Genomic DNA, 17,339 nt, shown 5'->3' with positions numbered 1-17,339 from the left:
CCTACAAAGTTTCTGTTGAGAAATCAGCTGACAGTCATATGGGTATTCCCTTGTAGGTAACTGAGTTTCTTTCTCTTGCTGCTTTTAAGATTCTCTCTTTGTCTTTTGCTCTTGGCATTTTAATTATGATGTGTCTTGGTGTGGTCCTCTTTAGATTCCTTTTGTTTGGGGTTCTCCGCGCTTCTTGGACCTGTAAGTCCATTTCTTTCACCAGGTGGGGGAAGTTTTCTGTCATTATTTCTTCAAATAGGTTTTCAATATCTTGCTCTCCCTCATCTTCTGGCACCCCTATAATTCTGATGTTGGTACGCTTGAAACTGTACCAGAGGCTTCTTACACTATCCTCTCATTTTTGGATTCTTTTTTCATTCTGCCCCTCCGGTTGGGTGTTTTTTGCTTCCTCGCATTTCAAATCATTGACTTGATTCTTGCGCTCCTCTGGTCTGCTGTTGGGAGTCTGTATAATATTCATTATTTCAGTCCGTGTATGCTTAATTTCTAGTTGGTTCCCCATCATAACATCGAGGGTCTCATTAGTTTTCTTGTAGATCTCATTAAGTTTATCGGCGGCTTCTAAACAGTTCTTGAGAGACCTTAAAAGTGTGGTTCTGAACTCTATATCTTCCATTGACAATTTTTTCCTGTTTCTTTGTCTCTGCATTTTGTTATGCTTTCTTGGTGCACCCCCTAGTGGTCTTTGTGCGCAGTCTTGTAGTTAAGCCTTGATTGTTGTAGCTAATACCAGGGAGGGTTTGACCTCCAGGCCAAGTGGCTGTGAGAATCAGCTGTGTCTGCAGTGAGAGAACTTCTGTCCTCTAGGGAGGTGCTAATCTGGCGTTTGCCTGAGTCTATCCGGCAAATGCCTCTGTGCAGGGCTTGGGCTGGGCGGGTCGCACAGGATCAACAGGGTGGGCTGGAGAGAGCAGTTATGGCGGCTCTCAGTCCTGTCTCCAGGGGCTCTGCCTCTCTGAGTCCCAGCACCCACTGCAAACCTCGGAGAGAAAGCTGCACTCGCTCTGACCGAAGCCAGACAGTCCCGCTTCTCCCGTTTGAGTCTGGGTCCCTAAAGACTTGCCGGTATCTGGAGCTCAGAGTCTGGGACTCCCTCCTGATTGAAAACAACAACTGCGCCCTCTGCCGCCAGCCCGCTCCACGCACTCCGCACCTCAGAATTTGACTTCAGCACTGCGCCTCCTCTGAGTGTCCGTATGCGTTTCTCTTTCCTCCTAGTCGTAGGACTTCCACTCAGCCAGCGTTCCTGTGGTTCTGTGTGATGTCTGTTCTGTCTTTTAGTTTCACTTTTGAAGTAGTTGTTCAAGGCAGCAAACTCCGGCGTTAGCCTATGCCACCATCTTGGTTCTCCAGTCACCATTTTAATTCTTTATAGCTAGATTTCTCTCTCTGTTTCTTCTTCTCAGCAATCCCTTAAGCAATACTTTTAGCAGTTCCTTTAATGCTGACTTGGTGGTGATGAACTCCTTTAGCCTTTTTTTTTTTTTTTTTTTTTGTCTGAGAAGCTCTTTATTTGACCATCTATTTTGAATGATGGCCTTTCTGGATATAGTAATCTTTGTCTCAGATCCTTGCTTTCCATTACCTTGAGTGCTTCCGGCCATTCCCTTCTGGCCTGTAGAGTTTCTGATGAGAAATCAGGTGTCAGCCTTATGGAAGCTCCTTTGTAGGTAATAGTTTTCTTTTCTCTTGCTGCCTTTAAGATTCTCTCTTTGTCTTTAATTCTTGGCACTTTAATTATGATGTGTCTGGGCCTGGGTCTGTTTGGATTCTTCTTGTTTGGGGTTCTCTGTGCCTCCTGAACTTGTATGACTTTTTCCTTTACCAGGTTAGGGAAGTTTTCTACCATTATTTCTTCAAACACCTTCTCTATTCCTTTCTCCCTTTCTGCCTCTTCTGGCACACCTACTATTCTAATATTGTTACATTTCACATTGTCCCACAGCTCCCTTAAGCTGTCCTCCTGTTTCTTAATTGTTTTTTTCTTTTTGGCTCTCTGATTGAGTAATATTTTCAACTCTGTCTTCTAATTCACTGATTTGATACTCAGCTTCCCCTAATCTGTTGTGTATTCCTTCCAATATGTTCTTTATTTGTGTTATGTCATTCTTTATCTCAGACTGTTCTTTTCTCATAGTTACTATATCTTTTTTTTCATTCTGTTGAGCATTTTTACCATCATTACTCTGAAATATGTTTCAGGTAAATTTCTTATCTCTGTTTCATCTATCTCTGATTCATTTCTTATCTCTTCTTCTGGAGAATTTTCTAGTTCTTTCATTTGGGGGTTGTTTCTTTTGTTTCCTCATTTTGGTTGTCTGTTTGGGTGTGTGACTATGTATTAGATAGATCCTCTACACCTCTCAATCTCTAGTGCAGGACAGTGTTAAAGTCTGTTTCTGACTAATTGAATCAGGCAAAGACTCAAAGCCTCCAGAGACCCCCTCTGTCTACAGACTAATAGAATTCTGACTTGAATTGCCCCCTGCAATCATCCTTAGGTATAGTGAGAGTTTTTTCAACAGGGTGGGCAGTTGGTTCTTCCTAGAAGCTAATTGCTACTTTTAATCTCTTAAGTGGCCTCAGAGCAAGGTGTTCTCCAATAAAATGTGTCCACTGTCTTTTCCCCAGGCAAGGCAGATGTCTATGTGGGAAAGATGTCCTCTGCTGTGTAAGGCAATTACTCATCCCAGCAAACTTGGGGTGTCTGCCTCCTGGGCTCCATCCTTTAAGTCCCTAGTCTTGGGTTCTGCTCTCACAGCTCCAGTACACTTCACTCTTCCTCTTGCCAGAGCACAAGGTGAGTGGATCCACAGAGAATTTTTGTGCATTGGCCCTTCAAGAGGGTGCCTGATCTTTCAGCTGCCACTCCCTGGCAGACAGCAACCCACTGCTTTTCACAGCTAGATGTTATGTGGGTACCCTCCTCAGTTTAGTGCTCTCTGCTGGGGAGCCCAGCTTCGGGATCAGATCCCAGAGTTCTCAGTAGCACCCCCTACCCCCCACAGCTGAGATATCCCTTGGGACTTCAGTTGCTGTCTGTGGGTGCCTAGCAAGCCTTTTTGCACCTCTGCCCCTCCTACCAGTCTCTATGTGGTCTCCATCTTCAGTCCTTGGGTATCAGGGTTCTCTCCTGTAAGTTTTCCGTTGATTATTCAGGAAGCCTTTTCATATTTCAGTTGTAGTTCCAGCTTGTTCCTGGGATTATGTCCATGCAGCATCCACCTACTCTGATGCCATTTTTAATCACCAACAAAGATTTTTGTTGGCTAACTGGGCTCAAATTTAAAAAAACAGAGCCTGCTCTGGCTGGGTTGCTCAGTTGGTTAGAGTGTCGTCCAAATATACCAAGGTTTCAAGTTCCATCTTCTGTCAGGGCACAAAGGAGAATCAACCAATGATCCCAAGCCAGTTTTTCTCAGTGGGTAGAGCATTGGCCTTTGGACAGAAGAGTCCCAGATTTGATTCCTGTCAAGGACACATACCTCAGTTGCAAGCTTGATCTCTGGATCCAGGTCAGGGTGCATGCAGGAGGAGCCAATCGATGATATGTCAAAACATCAACGTTTTTCTCTCTCTGTCTCTCCCTCTCCCTTCTACTCTCTCTAAATGTCAATGGAAAAACACACTTGGGTGAGGATTAACAACAACAAAAAAGTCAGCCAGTGAGTGAATGAATGGGTGGAACAATAAATTGAAATTTCTCTCTCTCTCTTGTCCTCCTATCTAAAATCAATCTATATACATAAAAAGCCAGAGATCATAACCGTAACAACTGGAACAACCAGTCACTATGACGCCCACTGTGGCCAGTGAACCACCCAATAGGGGGGTGAAGCTAACCGGCCTACCTCCCATGGCCCCTTCCCGCAGCCGGCCCACCCTGATAGGACTCTCCCACCCAGATCAAGGGCGGGGCCAGCTGGCCAAATGCCTCCCTCCTGCCCTTCTCCTGGCCAGCCCCATCCCTGGTAGGCCACCAACACCCTGATTGGCCTGCAGCACCTTCCCCTGGCCGGCCCCACAGCTGATCACCTCTCCACCCAAATAGGGTGCAGGGCTGGCTGGCCAACCACCTGCAGCCCCTCCCCCCAGCCAGCCTCACCCCCAATGGGCCCCCTCCACCCTGATTGGTCCACAGCCCCTCCCCTGACTTGCCCTGCCCTCATGGGCCCCCTACCCCAATAAGGGGTGGGACCAGCTGGCCAACTTCCTGCAGACCCACCCCCCCCCCCAGCCCCACCCCAAATAGCCACCCCATCCTGATCAGGGGAAGGGCTCAGCAGCCAACCACTCATGGCCCCTCCCCCAGGCTGCTGGCCCCGGATCAGCACCCTCTACCCCATTAGGGGGTAGGGCCAGCCAGCCTGCCATCCACAGCCCCTCCCCATGGCTGGCCGCACTCCCAATCGGCCTCCCAACCCCAATTGTGTGCAGGGCCCACCAGCCAATTGCCTGCGGCCCCTCCCCCGAGCCAGCCCAGTCCTGATCGGGCCTGGATCAGGGCGGGCCAGCTGGCAAATCTCCTGCTATCTCCTCCTCCCAAGAGGCCCAGCCCCAATCCTCCCTGATTGGGGCTGGGCCGGCCAGACCCCACCAGTGCATGAATTCGTGCACTGGGCCTCTAGTCAATAAATAAAATTAAAACAAAACAAACAAACAAAGCCAGAGTATAATAGCTATTTACAGAAGCCTCTCCTGAAAACTGTACTGCAGGGAGAAGCCTATACTGAACGATCTACCTCTGCACTGAACACTGCTTATACAGTGTTCTGCCAGCTGAACTAGCCCTAATAAAGGAGTTCCTGGAATACAATTCAACAAATAGGACTGAGACTTTCCTGTCCAATCAGAGCTTTGTAGGTATACTCGTATCCCCTCCCCTCCCCCCCCCCCCCCATTAGCACCTTCACTGACCAATCAGGAGTGGCTCCATTCTGATCAATCAGGACAGTGATTTTTGGGTGATTTGGACTCCTGATTTACGTGAAGATGGACCAATCACGGACCAGGAGTAGGAACTTCTCTCTCTATAGGTCAGCTCCATTCTGAGTCTGAGAGTGCACTTTGCCTTTTCACCTAAGAAGGAACACTGCTAGGTTTCCAAGGAACAGGGTGGAGCAGACCATAGCAGTGCAGAACTGTTTAGCCAGAGAGGGGCCTGGCCCCAGGGTCGCGTCATAGCTGTTCTACTTCACAATTGAGCTGTAACATTATTGAGCTGTTTGCACTGAATAAAGTTTCCTTTTTTATGCACCCCAAATTGGGGATTCCCGTTGGTGTTGAATTGTTTCCAATGATCATCGCCTGACACTTTTTATCTAGGATGGCTCTGTGCACAGTCCTGGCGGTTGAGCTGTGAATAAGGCATGCAGATTTTCTGTACTTCAACGTGAGTGAGTGGGTGTATGTATTAATGACATAAAAGAGTGTTTTTAAAAAAATTAATTTGCTTAAATTGGATCACAAGATACATATATTTGGCACAGAGTTTTCTTCACTTAGCAACATTTTCTGTACTCTGGATATTCCATACTATTAAAGAATTCCCATTTGTGGGCATCCTGTTTGTTTTTATTCTCTTTGTACAGCAAAAATTTCTTCCATGTGCACACCTGAGCCCAAATTTTGTGAATGTGAATCAATGTTTCTTCAGGAGAAATACCTAGAAGTGATGTACTCCATTAGAAGTGACTGCAAATTGTGCTTTTAATGTCTATTTCCAGGACAAGGTATAAGCACACCCATTTGCCTACATTATAATCAATGACAGATACTATCCAACTTAAAGTTTCAGCTAATCTGACAGGTGAAAAATATTTTTTTATTGCTATAATTTGATTTTCCTAATCACTGGGGAGACAAATATCTTTATATATGACTATTTTTATGTTGATGGCAGCCAGCATCCAAGATGGCCCTGCTATTGACACCCAGTGTGGCCCCTCCTATGTGTGTGGTCAACAACATAAGGTTTCCTCCAGGATTAGGTTATAAAGGGCTGTGGCTTTCATTTTGTCACTCCCTTGCTCTGTTGTTCTCTCTCCTTGTGTCCCATCACCAGCTCTGGGGAAGCCAATGTTTATATCATGAGCAGTTCTGTGGTGGGAGCCTGTGACCAGGAACTGAGCCTCCTCCCAGTTGCCCTGTGTCAACTCAGAAGTGGATGCTCTGGACTTCCTGCAGCTCCTGCAAGACTGGGAACCAGAACCACCTGCTTAGTCACCCCCTCTCCCACATCACTGACCCACAGATACCCACTTATTATATGTGTGGCAACAGATGACTAATACGATGTTTTATTTGCTTGTTTTAAGAGCCCTTGACACATTTTGGATATTAATGATATATAAAATGAGAATCTTTTTACAAATATAGCCTTCATCATTTATCTTTTTATTTATGGCATGTTGGTCAAATACAAGAATCTAGGAAATGTGAAGCTGATATTTACAAAAGTGATTAAGTGAATAAACATTTTAAGATGAAGAATGGAGAGAATATTGTCAAATTGAAGAAAATTCTTCAAGATGTATTGGAAAGGGTCATGACTAAGAGTCCTGAGACAAATATGCACTCAGGCCTGGGACTCATGTAGACACCATGGAGATGTTGACTTCATAGAGGAGGGTGTTTTAGGGGAGTGATGAGAGCAAAGGATTTGGAGCTGCTGATCAGCAGTTTAGCTGCGGCTTCCCGCAAGATCTAAACCTGTGCAAATATTTACATTCACTGTAGTACAGTTTCCTCGCCTGTCAAATAGCAGTTCTCACCATCTAGGGTTATTGTAGGAATAAAGCATTTCATGGATATGCTATATAATTCTGTAAATATGCTGTACTGATGTATAATATTTCTATATTGCCAAATAAAACATTATGCGTAGCATATGTGCAGTTGTATAGGTACTATAGTATAATTTACAATATAGTCTACCGTATACACAGTATCATTGCTTACAATGATTCTAACACCAATAACAGGCAATATAGTGCAAGTTGCGATTATTATATAAATTTCAGTTCCCTTATTTGTAGATTAGGGATTAATTTACTGAGTGGTATGGGTGAGAGAAGCATCTTTTGTTTTTCACAATAAGCCCTTTTCAACATTACCTGAATTTATGCTAATGAGTGACTCAAGGTGGGACCCTTGGGTAACCTCAGGATGGAGGCTGGTTGCCAGGAGAACCAACCATGTAATTAGAGGGTTGGAACTTTCAGCTCCACTCTCATTCTCTGGAGAGGGGAAAAGGGCTAGAGATTGAGTTCACTTACCAATGGCCAGTAACTTAATCAACCATACCTACCTAATGAAATCTCCATAAAACCCCTAAATGACTGGGTTCAGGGGGCTGCCAGATTATTGAACATGTGGCAGTTCTAGGAAGGTGGCATGACTAGGGAGAGCATGGAAGCTCTATGCCTGCCCTCCAATGCCAACCTTATACCTTGTGCTATGTATCTCTTCCATTTGGCCATTACTAAGTTGTATCCTTATAATAAATTAGTAAAGTGCTCTCCTAAGATCTGTGAATCACTAGAAAATTATCAAACCTGAAGTGGAGAATGGGCATGACAACCCTTCAATTTATATCAATTTATAGCCAGTCAGTCAGAAGTACCAGAGACAACTTAGGCTTGTAATTGGTATCTGAGTGGGGGCAGTCTTTTGGGACAGAGCCTCAAACCCATGAGATTTAACAATAACTCTAGGTTGATGGTGTCAGAATTGAGTTGTAGGACATCCAATTATTGTCTAGAGAATCAGGAAATTGGTTGTTGAGTGAAGAGCAAACCCACACATTTGGTGTCAGAAGTGTGAGTAAAATAATTCAGAGGGTTCAATAAGGTGGTGTCAGCAAAGTGTTTTACATTGCCCTGGCATGTGGTTTTTAAATAACGATTACTGTGAAATTACTGAGAAAAAGGAATCGAGTATAATCAAACAGACACTGTGTACTTATCCTTTTCAAAACTTGGTGCTGACCCCTGGAAGAGGTGGGCAAGGAAGCAACTGTGTGTAAGATGGACTGGAATTCTGCTTTAATGGTTAAGGATAAATGAACATAAACAAACCTGGATAGTGAGACATTCTTACCCACTGGGTCATCTGCTTCTTTCTCCTTCTACTCACTTCTGGTTTATTCCAGAAGTGGGTATCTGAGCATCAATTTATCAGACATATGCCACCAAGAAAGATGAGAATTGGAGAATGCTGGAGGGAGGGCATTGTAGGGCCAAGGTTCTACCATGGAGCCTTAGAGACACAAGCTAAGCAGGCAAAGCTTTGCCTTAGTGAGTGTGGGCTGCTATTATAGAATATCACAGACTGGGTGCCTTCCACAACAGAAATTATACCTCACAATTCTGTGGCCTCTAAGTCTGAGAGCAGGGTCCTGATAAGGTAGGTTTCATTTTGATGTCTCTTCTCTTGACTTGTAGGTGGCTCTCATCTTGTGGAATGCTTACATGGCCTCTTCTTTGTTTTTGTGGAGATATCTCACTCTTCCTCTTTGTATGAGAGCATTAACCCCAACACGAGGGCTTTGCCTTCAGGACCTCATCTAACACTAATTACATCCCAAAGGCACCACTTCCTCAGACCATCACATTGGGGGTTAGGGCTTCAATATATACATTGGGAGTGAGGGACACAAACATTCAGTCCATAACAGGCTTGAACCACAGCTTATCCCAGTCTTGAAAGACAGTCTTGTGATCCCCTGGAACAAGGAGCTGCTCTGAGGTTGTCCCCCACTCAAGTTCCTATTTCCTTGGGAAGGCTGTCATGCATTTTCTCAGGACTTTTGAGGTTCTAATGAGGTGTAGAGCCTCTGGGCCACCCTGTTGGGAGTAGGACTGCAGAGTACAAAGCTTCTTAGCTGTAGTCTGGGATGGGTTTCTCCACTTGGGCATCCCACAACTTGTACTTCTTGTTGGTGTGTGGGATGAGGACCACAGAGATCTGGCAATTTTGATTACTTTTCCTTTGCTGTGTAAGTAATCAAGTGTCTGGGCCTAAAAATGGCTTCTCGTGTCTTCACCTGCTGAATCAGTCAAGCCTTGCCTTGTCTTGTGTGTGCTTCATACAAATTCAAAAGAGGGCCTCCAGGATGTGGTGGGTAATGTGTTCCCAGTTGTCACAAAGACTACTAGGTGGGGGCCAGGATCTGTCTCAAAGATTATTCCTCTTAAAGTGTGAGTACCAGCTACCATTAGGAATACTTATAACTGGAGGTTTGTACCTTTGATCATATTTATCCAATTTCCCACCACCCCAACCCCTGCTTCTAGTAATCATAATCTGATCTCTTTTTTATGTATTAAAAAAATTCCACAGATACTAGTAAGTGAGATCATACAGTATTTGTTTTTCTCTATCTGGCTTATTTCACTTAGCATAATGCCCTAACTTCATCAATGTCACAAATGGCAGAATTTCCTTCTTTCTCATGGCTGCATAATATTCTTGCACTAGTGGCCTGGTGCACAAAATTCATGCACGGGGGGGGGGGGGGGCGGGGGTGGTGGTTGTCCCTCAGCCCGGCCTGAACCCTCTCCAATCTGGGACCCCTCGGGGGATGTCCAACTGCCAGGTTAGGCCCAGCAGTCGGACATCCCACCTGCTGGCCTGATCACCCCCCGCTGCCCCAGCTGCCAGCCCGATTGCCCCCAACTGCCCCCCCGCTGGCCTTCTCACCCCCAACTGCCCCCCCTTGTCAGCCTGATCACCCCCAACTGCCCCTGCTGCTGGCCTTCTCGCCCCCAATTGCCACCCCTGCCTGCCTGATTGCTCCCAACTGCCCTCCCCTCCTGGCCTGATTACCCCTAACCACCTCTGCCTCAGCCCTGCCACCATGACTTTGTCTGGAAGGATGTCTGGAAGATCTCCTGCAAGGTCTCCCAGTCTAATTAGCATATTACCCTTGCATTAGTATAGATAGAGGCCTGGTACTTGGGTGGGGGCTGGCTGGTCTGCCTTGTAGGGGGTACTGGATCAGGGTGGGGCTCCCCTTGGGGGGCAGGGCTGGCGTGGGCAAGGGGCCTGGAGTGGTTTTCAGGCCAGCCACACCCACATCAGGCTGGGGGTCTCCATTGGGGGCATGGCTGGCCTGGGCAAGGGGCTGATGGCCGTTTGCAGGCTGGCCACAACCCCCTCAGGGTGAGGGTCCCCACTGGGGGTGGATGGGCCTGGGAAAGCAGCTGATGGCCATTTGGGGGTGGTTTGCAGGCTGGCCAAGCCCCCAGCTTTGTCCAGAAGGACATCCAGAATGTCTCTGGAAGGTCTCCTGGTCTAATTAGCATATTATTCTTTTATTAGTATAGATATTGTGATTAATAGAGAGGTGATGTTATAAGTTGTGAATTCCTAATTGGTCAGGTCAAAATGAGTTGTGGAGAGGCAGAGGGAGACAGGCAGATGCCATGTCTGCAGAGCCCTCTATTCTGTGGTTCCTGGACTAAAACACTCCTCTCTGCAGTAACCTTTGTTGACCTCCTAATGATGGGATGAACACAAACAGTCCTCAACTCACTGATTGGCCCAAACCCCGTGAGCTAAACCACTAACTACCATTAAATTAAAGAAAAGACAACAGGACCATTTTTCACTATGGAGTGCATCACATAGAGTTTTCATATGAGAAAAACAGTTCAATATCCAGCAGCTCCCATCTGGAGTGCCAAGCAAAGGGAATGTACTAGAAACCACTGTTCTGTTTTTTTTTTCTCATGCACCCACAAACAGCTGGTGTGGCTCAGTTGGCCCTTATGTCTGGGTTGCAGGCTCAATCCCCAGAAGCGGGTGTGCAATGATTCTCTGTTATCATTGATATTTTTATCTTTCTCTGAAATCAATAAAAATATATTTTAAAAATAAATTTAAAAAATATATAATTTATTTCAGAGAAGAAGGGAGAGGGAGAATCATTGATTGGTTGTCTCCTGCAAGCCCCCAATGGGGATTGAGCCCACAACCCGGGCATGTGCCCTGACTGGGAATTGAACCGCCACCTCCTGGTTCATAGGTTGACACAACCACTGAGCCACACCGGTAGGACAGGAAAGAATCTTTTTCATAAAAAATGTGTTACTTAGCCCTAGCTGGTTTGGCTCAGTGGATAGAGCGTCAGCCTGCAGGCTAAAGGGTCCTGGGTTTGATTCTGGTCAAGGGCACATGCCCGGCTTGTGCCCTCCATCCCTAGTAGGGAGCATGCAGAAGGAATGATTCTCTCTCATAACTGATGTTTCTATCTCTCTCTCCCTTGCCCTTCCTCTCTGAAATCAATAAAAATATATTTTAAAAAAGTGTTACTTAGTTTCACATATTTATTATTTTTAAATAATAATCATTTTACAGTTTTTTTCAATTTAAATTTCTGATACAATAAATATGTATCAATGTGATTCTACACAAAAGTCCTGAGTTCTCCCGGCTGGTGTGGCTCAGTTGGCCTTTATGCCTGGGTTGCAGGCTCGATCCCCAGAAGGGGGTGTGCAAGAGGCAGCTGATCAATGATTCTCTGTTATTGATATTTTTATCTCTCTCTGAAATCAATAAAAATATATTTACAAAAAGAAAACAACCCTCTAACCCCCAAATCAATAAAAACATATTTTTAAAAAGTCCTGAGTTCTCATTTTTGAGACCAGATCTTCCTGGAGCTGCTGCTGCAGTTGGAGATTATTTTAGACCCTGAGCAAATTGACTTTCCAGTTTCAGGTATCCTTCTAGAACAGTGATGGCGAACCTATGACACGCGTGTCAGAGGTGACAGGCAAACTCATTTTCTTGGTTGATTTTTCTTTGTTAAATGGCATTTAAATATATAAAATAAATATCAAAAATATAAATCTTTGTTTTACTATGGTTGCAAATATCAAAAAATTTATATTTGTCACATGGCACCAGAGTTTAAGTTAGGGTTTTTCAAAATGCTGACATGCCGAGCTCAAAAGGTTTGCCATCACTGGTCTAGAAGGGAAGGAGGATCTCTAATGTCTCTTGATTTCTGACAGTGCCAGATGGTTTCCCTTGCATACAGATTTCCAGGAGCCTGTCTTGTGGGTGGGTTTGGTGAGGATGAAGGGCAGGGCACCCATGGAGATCAGTGGTCCACAAAGTGAGGCTCTGGGTTCCAAAGAGAGGGAATACCTGCTTCCCTACTTTGCCCAGGGCTTAGGTGTTTTTCTGTCCAGATATAAGAAACGGAGAACAGGGCCAGATGAAAATACTGCTTATATAATCTTACTAATCAACATCACTCAAATAAATTCAATAAAAAAATTCTGTTGGGCATGGGTATTGGCCATGGCATAGTGTTCCAGGGTCCCTGACCTCCAGGGACAGAACCATACACAGCAGACTGGGGGCCACCTTCCCAACAAAGGGGAGTTGGCTGTCATGTCCACAGCCCCAGCAGGGAGCAGCATTGCTGGGCTGACCCTCAGAGGGGACAGGAGCTACAGGAAAGGAAGGTGGGCCCAGATTTGTAGAAGTCAGATTTCAGGACTGAGTGCTTTTGTAATGAAATGACTTTTTGTCTTCCAAAAGTGCAAAATAATAACTGTATACTAGAGTCACTCCCACCTCTCTGCTCCCCCATCCATTTGTCCCCTCATCCACTCCAAAGAAAAATATATTAGTGTTCATCCAGAAAAGCATTGTCGTTCTCCAGTATCTGGTCCTTCACCAGCCTCCTGGAGTGCCAAGCCTCCATGACTCTACATTAGTGACAGATGCCCTCCCTTCTCCAATGCTATTTGCACTCCCCTGTGCTCCTTGCTTTTCTTTCCTGTTGTCCCATTCACCAAGATGCAGGGCTGATTGCCACTAACACTCACAACAACAGAGAGCAGCAGGAGCAAAGTGGGGGATCCCTTGCGCCTAGTGAGGCAAAGAGTTCGGCTGTGGAGACTGAGGCCAGGTGAGGGAGTTAAGGCAGCCTGGTTTTGCTTATGTGTCTGGGGGAAGAGAAAGAGGCCAGGTTCAGGTGCTGAGACTGCTCCCCTCCACACCTCAAGATGCAGCTGCACCTGTTGTGCCCAGATTTCAAGGTTCCCAGGACCCCCAGGGAGCCCGTCAGTCCGATGCAAAAGCAAAGAGTCCTTCATTTCGAACTAGTTCGGCTCCCCGACCACACTCATCGATGCAACGGTAGCCCAGTGGCCGAGAGAGCGAGGCCTGATGGGATTGTGGGTTTAGTAAGGGCAGGGGAGGGGACTGTGGGCCCCGCCGATTGGCCAGGCGCGAGTCGGGTCTTGTTACACAGGATGTGGTCATCTCTCTGGCGCGCACGTCCCTTGACTGTCATTGGTTACTTTAAAGAAATCCTGGGCGTGGCCAGCAGGGGCCTGGGCTTCCGGGAAGAAGGCACTCTCCTGAGCACATGGCAGCTGCCCCAAAACTGGAGGACCCAGGGCAAGATGGAGGGCGCAGTCCTAGCCGCCCCCCAGGGCGAGCTGAGCCCGGGCTCCAGGGGCCAGTCCGGTTGCTGGGGGTCCAGCAGATCGACCAGTTCCAGCCCAGACAGGAAGTCCACTTCCTCCATCTCGTTCCGGGGGCGCCGGCGATCGCCTCCTCCTCCATCTCCTCCGGCGAGGGCACGCGCCCCGCCCTGCTGCCGCTGCTGCCGCTGCTGCTGCGTGGGTCCGATCCGGGGGCGGCGGGCGGGTGGCAGCCTGCGCCGGGCTCCCAACGTGGGCTGGGGAGTCAGTGCCCGAGGCCGCCAGCAGCGTGGTCAGGTCCCGCGACGACTCGCCCTTTCACAGCCAGGTTCTGGAAAGGAGAAGTGTCCAGAGTATAGGTGTTAGTCTGAGGGAAGTCCAGGAGCCGATGCATGCACCAGGTAGATGGTGACACAGATACTGGTCCCTTCCTGGAACCTGTAACAGACCAGTGCACCAGGTAGGTGGTAAAGCAGATACTGGTCCCTTTCTGGAACCCGCAACAGACCAATGCACCAGACAGATAGTGACACAGATACTGATTCCTTCCTGGAACCAGTGACCGACCTGCCCACGGCGGGAGCTCCCACAGTTCATGCTCCCCTGCCCTCACTGAACAGCTGTATAAAAAATGCCTCCACTCCCTCTTGGCACCACTTCACGGGCCCCGCCCTTGGACCCATGAACCTCGCCCGGGAGTGCAGATTAAAAGTTCCTCTTTTTTACTTGCCTGACTCTCTGACCTTGTCTCCTGCGCCACAAACCTTACAATAGCAGGAAAAGTGACAGCATTTCTAGGCCACTTTCATTTTTTTTTTTTCATTTTTCTTTTGGTTTGAGAATCCCAGTGCATTATAAACAACAACAGAAGAAATGACAGAATTACAAGCTGTGGTGTATTTTAAATTTTTACCTTGAGAGAAACCTCCATTTACAAAAAATTTAAGGTCTAGTGTAATAGCTAATTTCTATGTAAAAAAAAAAAAAAAGACATTGGTGGGAACATCTGACTCAATGCAAAACTTTGAACTTTTTAAAAAACTTTTTATTTATTTATTTATTTTATCACATTGATTTCACTCAGGACTAGATGAACCAGGACTAGATAGAGGCCTGGTGCATGGGTGGGGGCCAGCTGGTTTGCTCTGAAGGGTGTCCCGGATCAGGGTGGGGGTCACCTTGCGGGGCAGGGTGGCCTGGGCGAGAGGCCTGTGGTGGTTTGCAGGCTGGCCATGCCCCCATTGGGGTGAGGGTCCCCACTGGGGACGGTGTTGGCCGGGGCAAGGGGCTGTGGCAGTTTGCAGGCCAGCCATGCTCCCATGGGGTGAAAGTCCCCGCTGGGGGGAAGCGTGGCCAGCCTGGGTGAGGGGCTGAGGGCTATTTTCAGGCTGGCTACACCCTCTTCAGGGTGTGGGTCCCCGCTGGGATGCCTGGACAGCCTGAGTGAGGGGCTGATGGCTGTTTGCAGGCTGGCCATGCCCCCCAGCAGGGACCCTCACCCTATGGGGGCGTGACCAGCCTGGGTAAGGGGCTGAGGGGCATTTTAAGTCTGGCCAGTCCCCCCGGCAGGAACCCTCACCCTGATGGTGGTGTGGCCCGCTTGGGTTAGGGGCTGAGGGCCATTTTCAGGCCCCTCCCTGGGCGGCCAGCCTGGGCTACCCAGGTGGGAAGCTTGGGTCACTCCTGGTGACAGAGGAAGCCAACCCAAGCCTCCTGCTTACTCTGGCCTGCTCCGTGGCTGCCGCCCACAGGCCCCTCCTTTGGCGGCTGGACCAGGTGGACGGGAACCTTGGCTTCCTCTGTTGCCAGGGGCGACCCAAGCTTCCCGCCCGCTCTGGCTGGCTCCGTGGCCACCACCATCTTTGTCCTGCTAATTTGCATATTCACTCCTCATTGGTTGTGGGGTGGCTTCATGGAGGTATGGTCAATTTACATATTTGTCTATTATTTGTGTAGATTGTTATGTGTTTATGTTGTCCCACAGTTCCCTTAAGCTGTCCTCCTGTTTTTTAATTGTTTTTTTTCTCTTAGGTTCTCTGATTGAGTGATTATTTCAACTTTGTCTTCTAATTCACTGATTTGATCCTCAGCTTCCCCTAATCTGATGTGTATTCCTTCTAATGTGTTCTTTATTTGTGCTATATCATTCTTTATTTCTGTTTTCATAATTACTATATTTGTTCTATGCTGTTGAGCATCTTTATCATTATTCTGAACTCATTTAGCTCTTCTTCTGTAGAATTCTCTTGTTCTTTCATTTGGGGGTTGTTTCTTTGTCTTCTCATTTTGGCTTCCTGTTTGGGTTTGTAACTATGTATTAGGTAGATATGCTACACCTCTCAATATTTAGTGCAGGACAGTGGCAAACACTGTTTTGACTAATTCAATCTGGCAGAGACTCAAAGCCTCCAGACTGTCTCTGCCTACAGGTTGATAGATTCTGTGTTGAAGAGCTCTCAGGGAATCATCCACAGACATGGCAAGAGATTTTATTCAATAGGGTGGGGCAATTGCTTCTGCCTAGAGGCTAATTATTATTCTCAGTTTCTTTTTTTTTTAATTAAATCTTTATTGTTCAGATTATTACATTTGTTCCTCTTGTTTCCCCCCATAACTCCCCTCCTCCCAGTTCCCGCCCCACCCTCCGCCCTCACTCCCCACCCACTGTCCTCATCCATAGGTGCACGATTTTTGTCCAGTCTCTTCCCGCATCTCCCACACCCCTTTCCCCCGAAGAATAGTCAGTCCATTCCCTTTCTATGTCCCTGATTCTATTATGATCACCAGATTATTTATTCACTTGATTCTTAGATTCACTTGTTGATAGATGCATGTTTGTTGTTCATAATTTGTATCTTTACCTTTTTCTTCTTCTTCCTCTTCTTAAAGGATACCTTTCAGCATTTCCTATAATACTGGTTTGGTGGTGATGAACTCCTTTAGCTTTTCCTTATCTGTGAAGCTCTTTATCTGACCTTCAGTTCTGAATGACAGCTTTGCTGGATAAAGTAATCTTGGTTGTAGGTTCTTGGTATTCATCACTTTGAATATTTCTTGCCATTCCCTTCTGGCCTGCAAAGTTTCTGTTGAGAAATCAGCTGACAGTCGTATGGGTATTCCCTTGTAGGTAACTGAGTTTCTTTCTCTTGCTGCTTTTAGGATTTTCTCTTTGTCTTTTGCTCTTGGCATTTTAATTATGATGTGTCTTGGTGTGGTCCTCTTTGGATTCCTTTTGTTTGGGGTTCTCTGCGCTTCCTGGACCTGTAAGTCTATTTCTTTCACCAGGTGGGGGGAGTTTTCTGTCATTTTCTTCAAATAGGTTTTCAATATCTTGGTCTCTCTCAACTTCTGGCACCCCTATAATTCTGATATTGGTATGCTTGAAGCTGTCCCAGAGGCTCCTTACACTATCTTCGTATTTTCGGATTCTTTTTTCATTTTGCTTTTCCAGTTGGGTGTTTTTTGCTTCTTCACGTTTCGAATCTTTGACTTGATTCTTGCGCTCCTCTGGTCTGCTGTTGGGTGTCTGTATAATATTCTTTATTTCAGTCAGTGTATGCTTAATTTCTAGTTGGTTCTTTATCACAACATCGAGGGTCTCATTAGATTTCTTGAGGATCTCACTACATTTATCGGCGGTCTCACCAGTCTTTTCGAGGGCCTTACTAAGTTTATCGGCAGCTTCTAGACAGTTCTTGAGAGACCTTAAAAGTGTGGTTTTGAGCTCTATATCTTCCATTTCTGACATATGAGTCCTGTTTCTTTGTCTCCGCATTTTTTTATCTTTTCTTGGTGCACCCCCTAGTGGTCTTTGTGCGCAGTGTTGTTGTAATTAAGCCTTGATTGTTGTCGGCAATACCAGGGGTGATTTGACCTCCA

This window comes from Myotis myotis, unplaced genomic scaffold (assembly GCF_014108235.1).
Source record: "Myotis myotis isolate mMyoMyo1 unplaced genomic scaffold, mMyoMyo1.p scaffold_m19_p_6, whole genome shotgun sequence".
Lineage (NCBI taxonomy): Eukaryota > Metazoa > Chordata > Mammalia > Chiroptera > Vespertilionidae > Myotis > Myotis myotis.
This window is presented reverse-complemented; position numbering follows the sequence as displayed.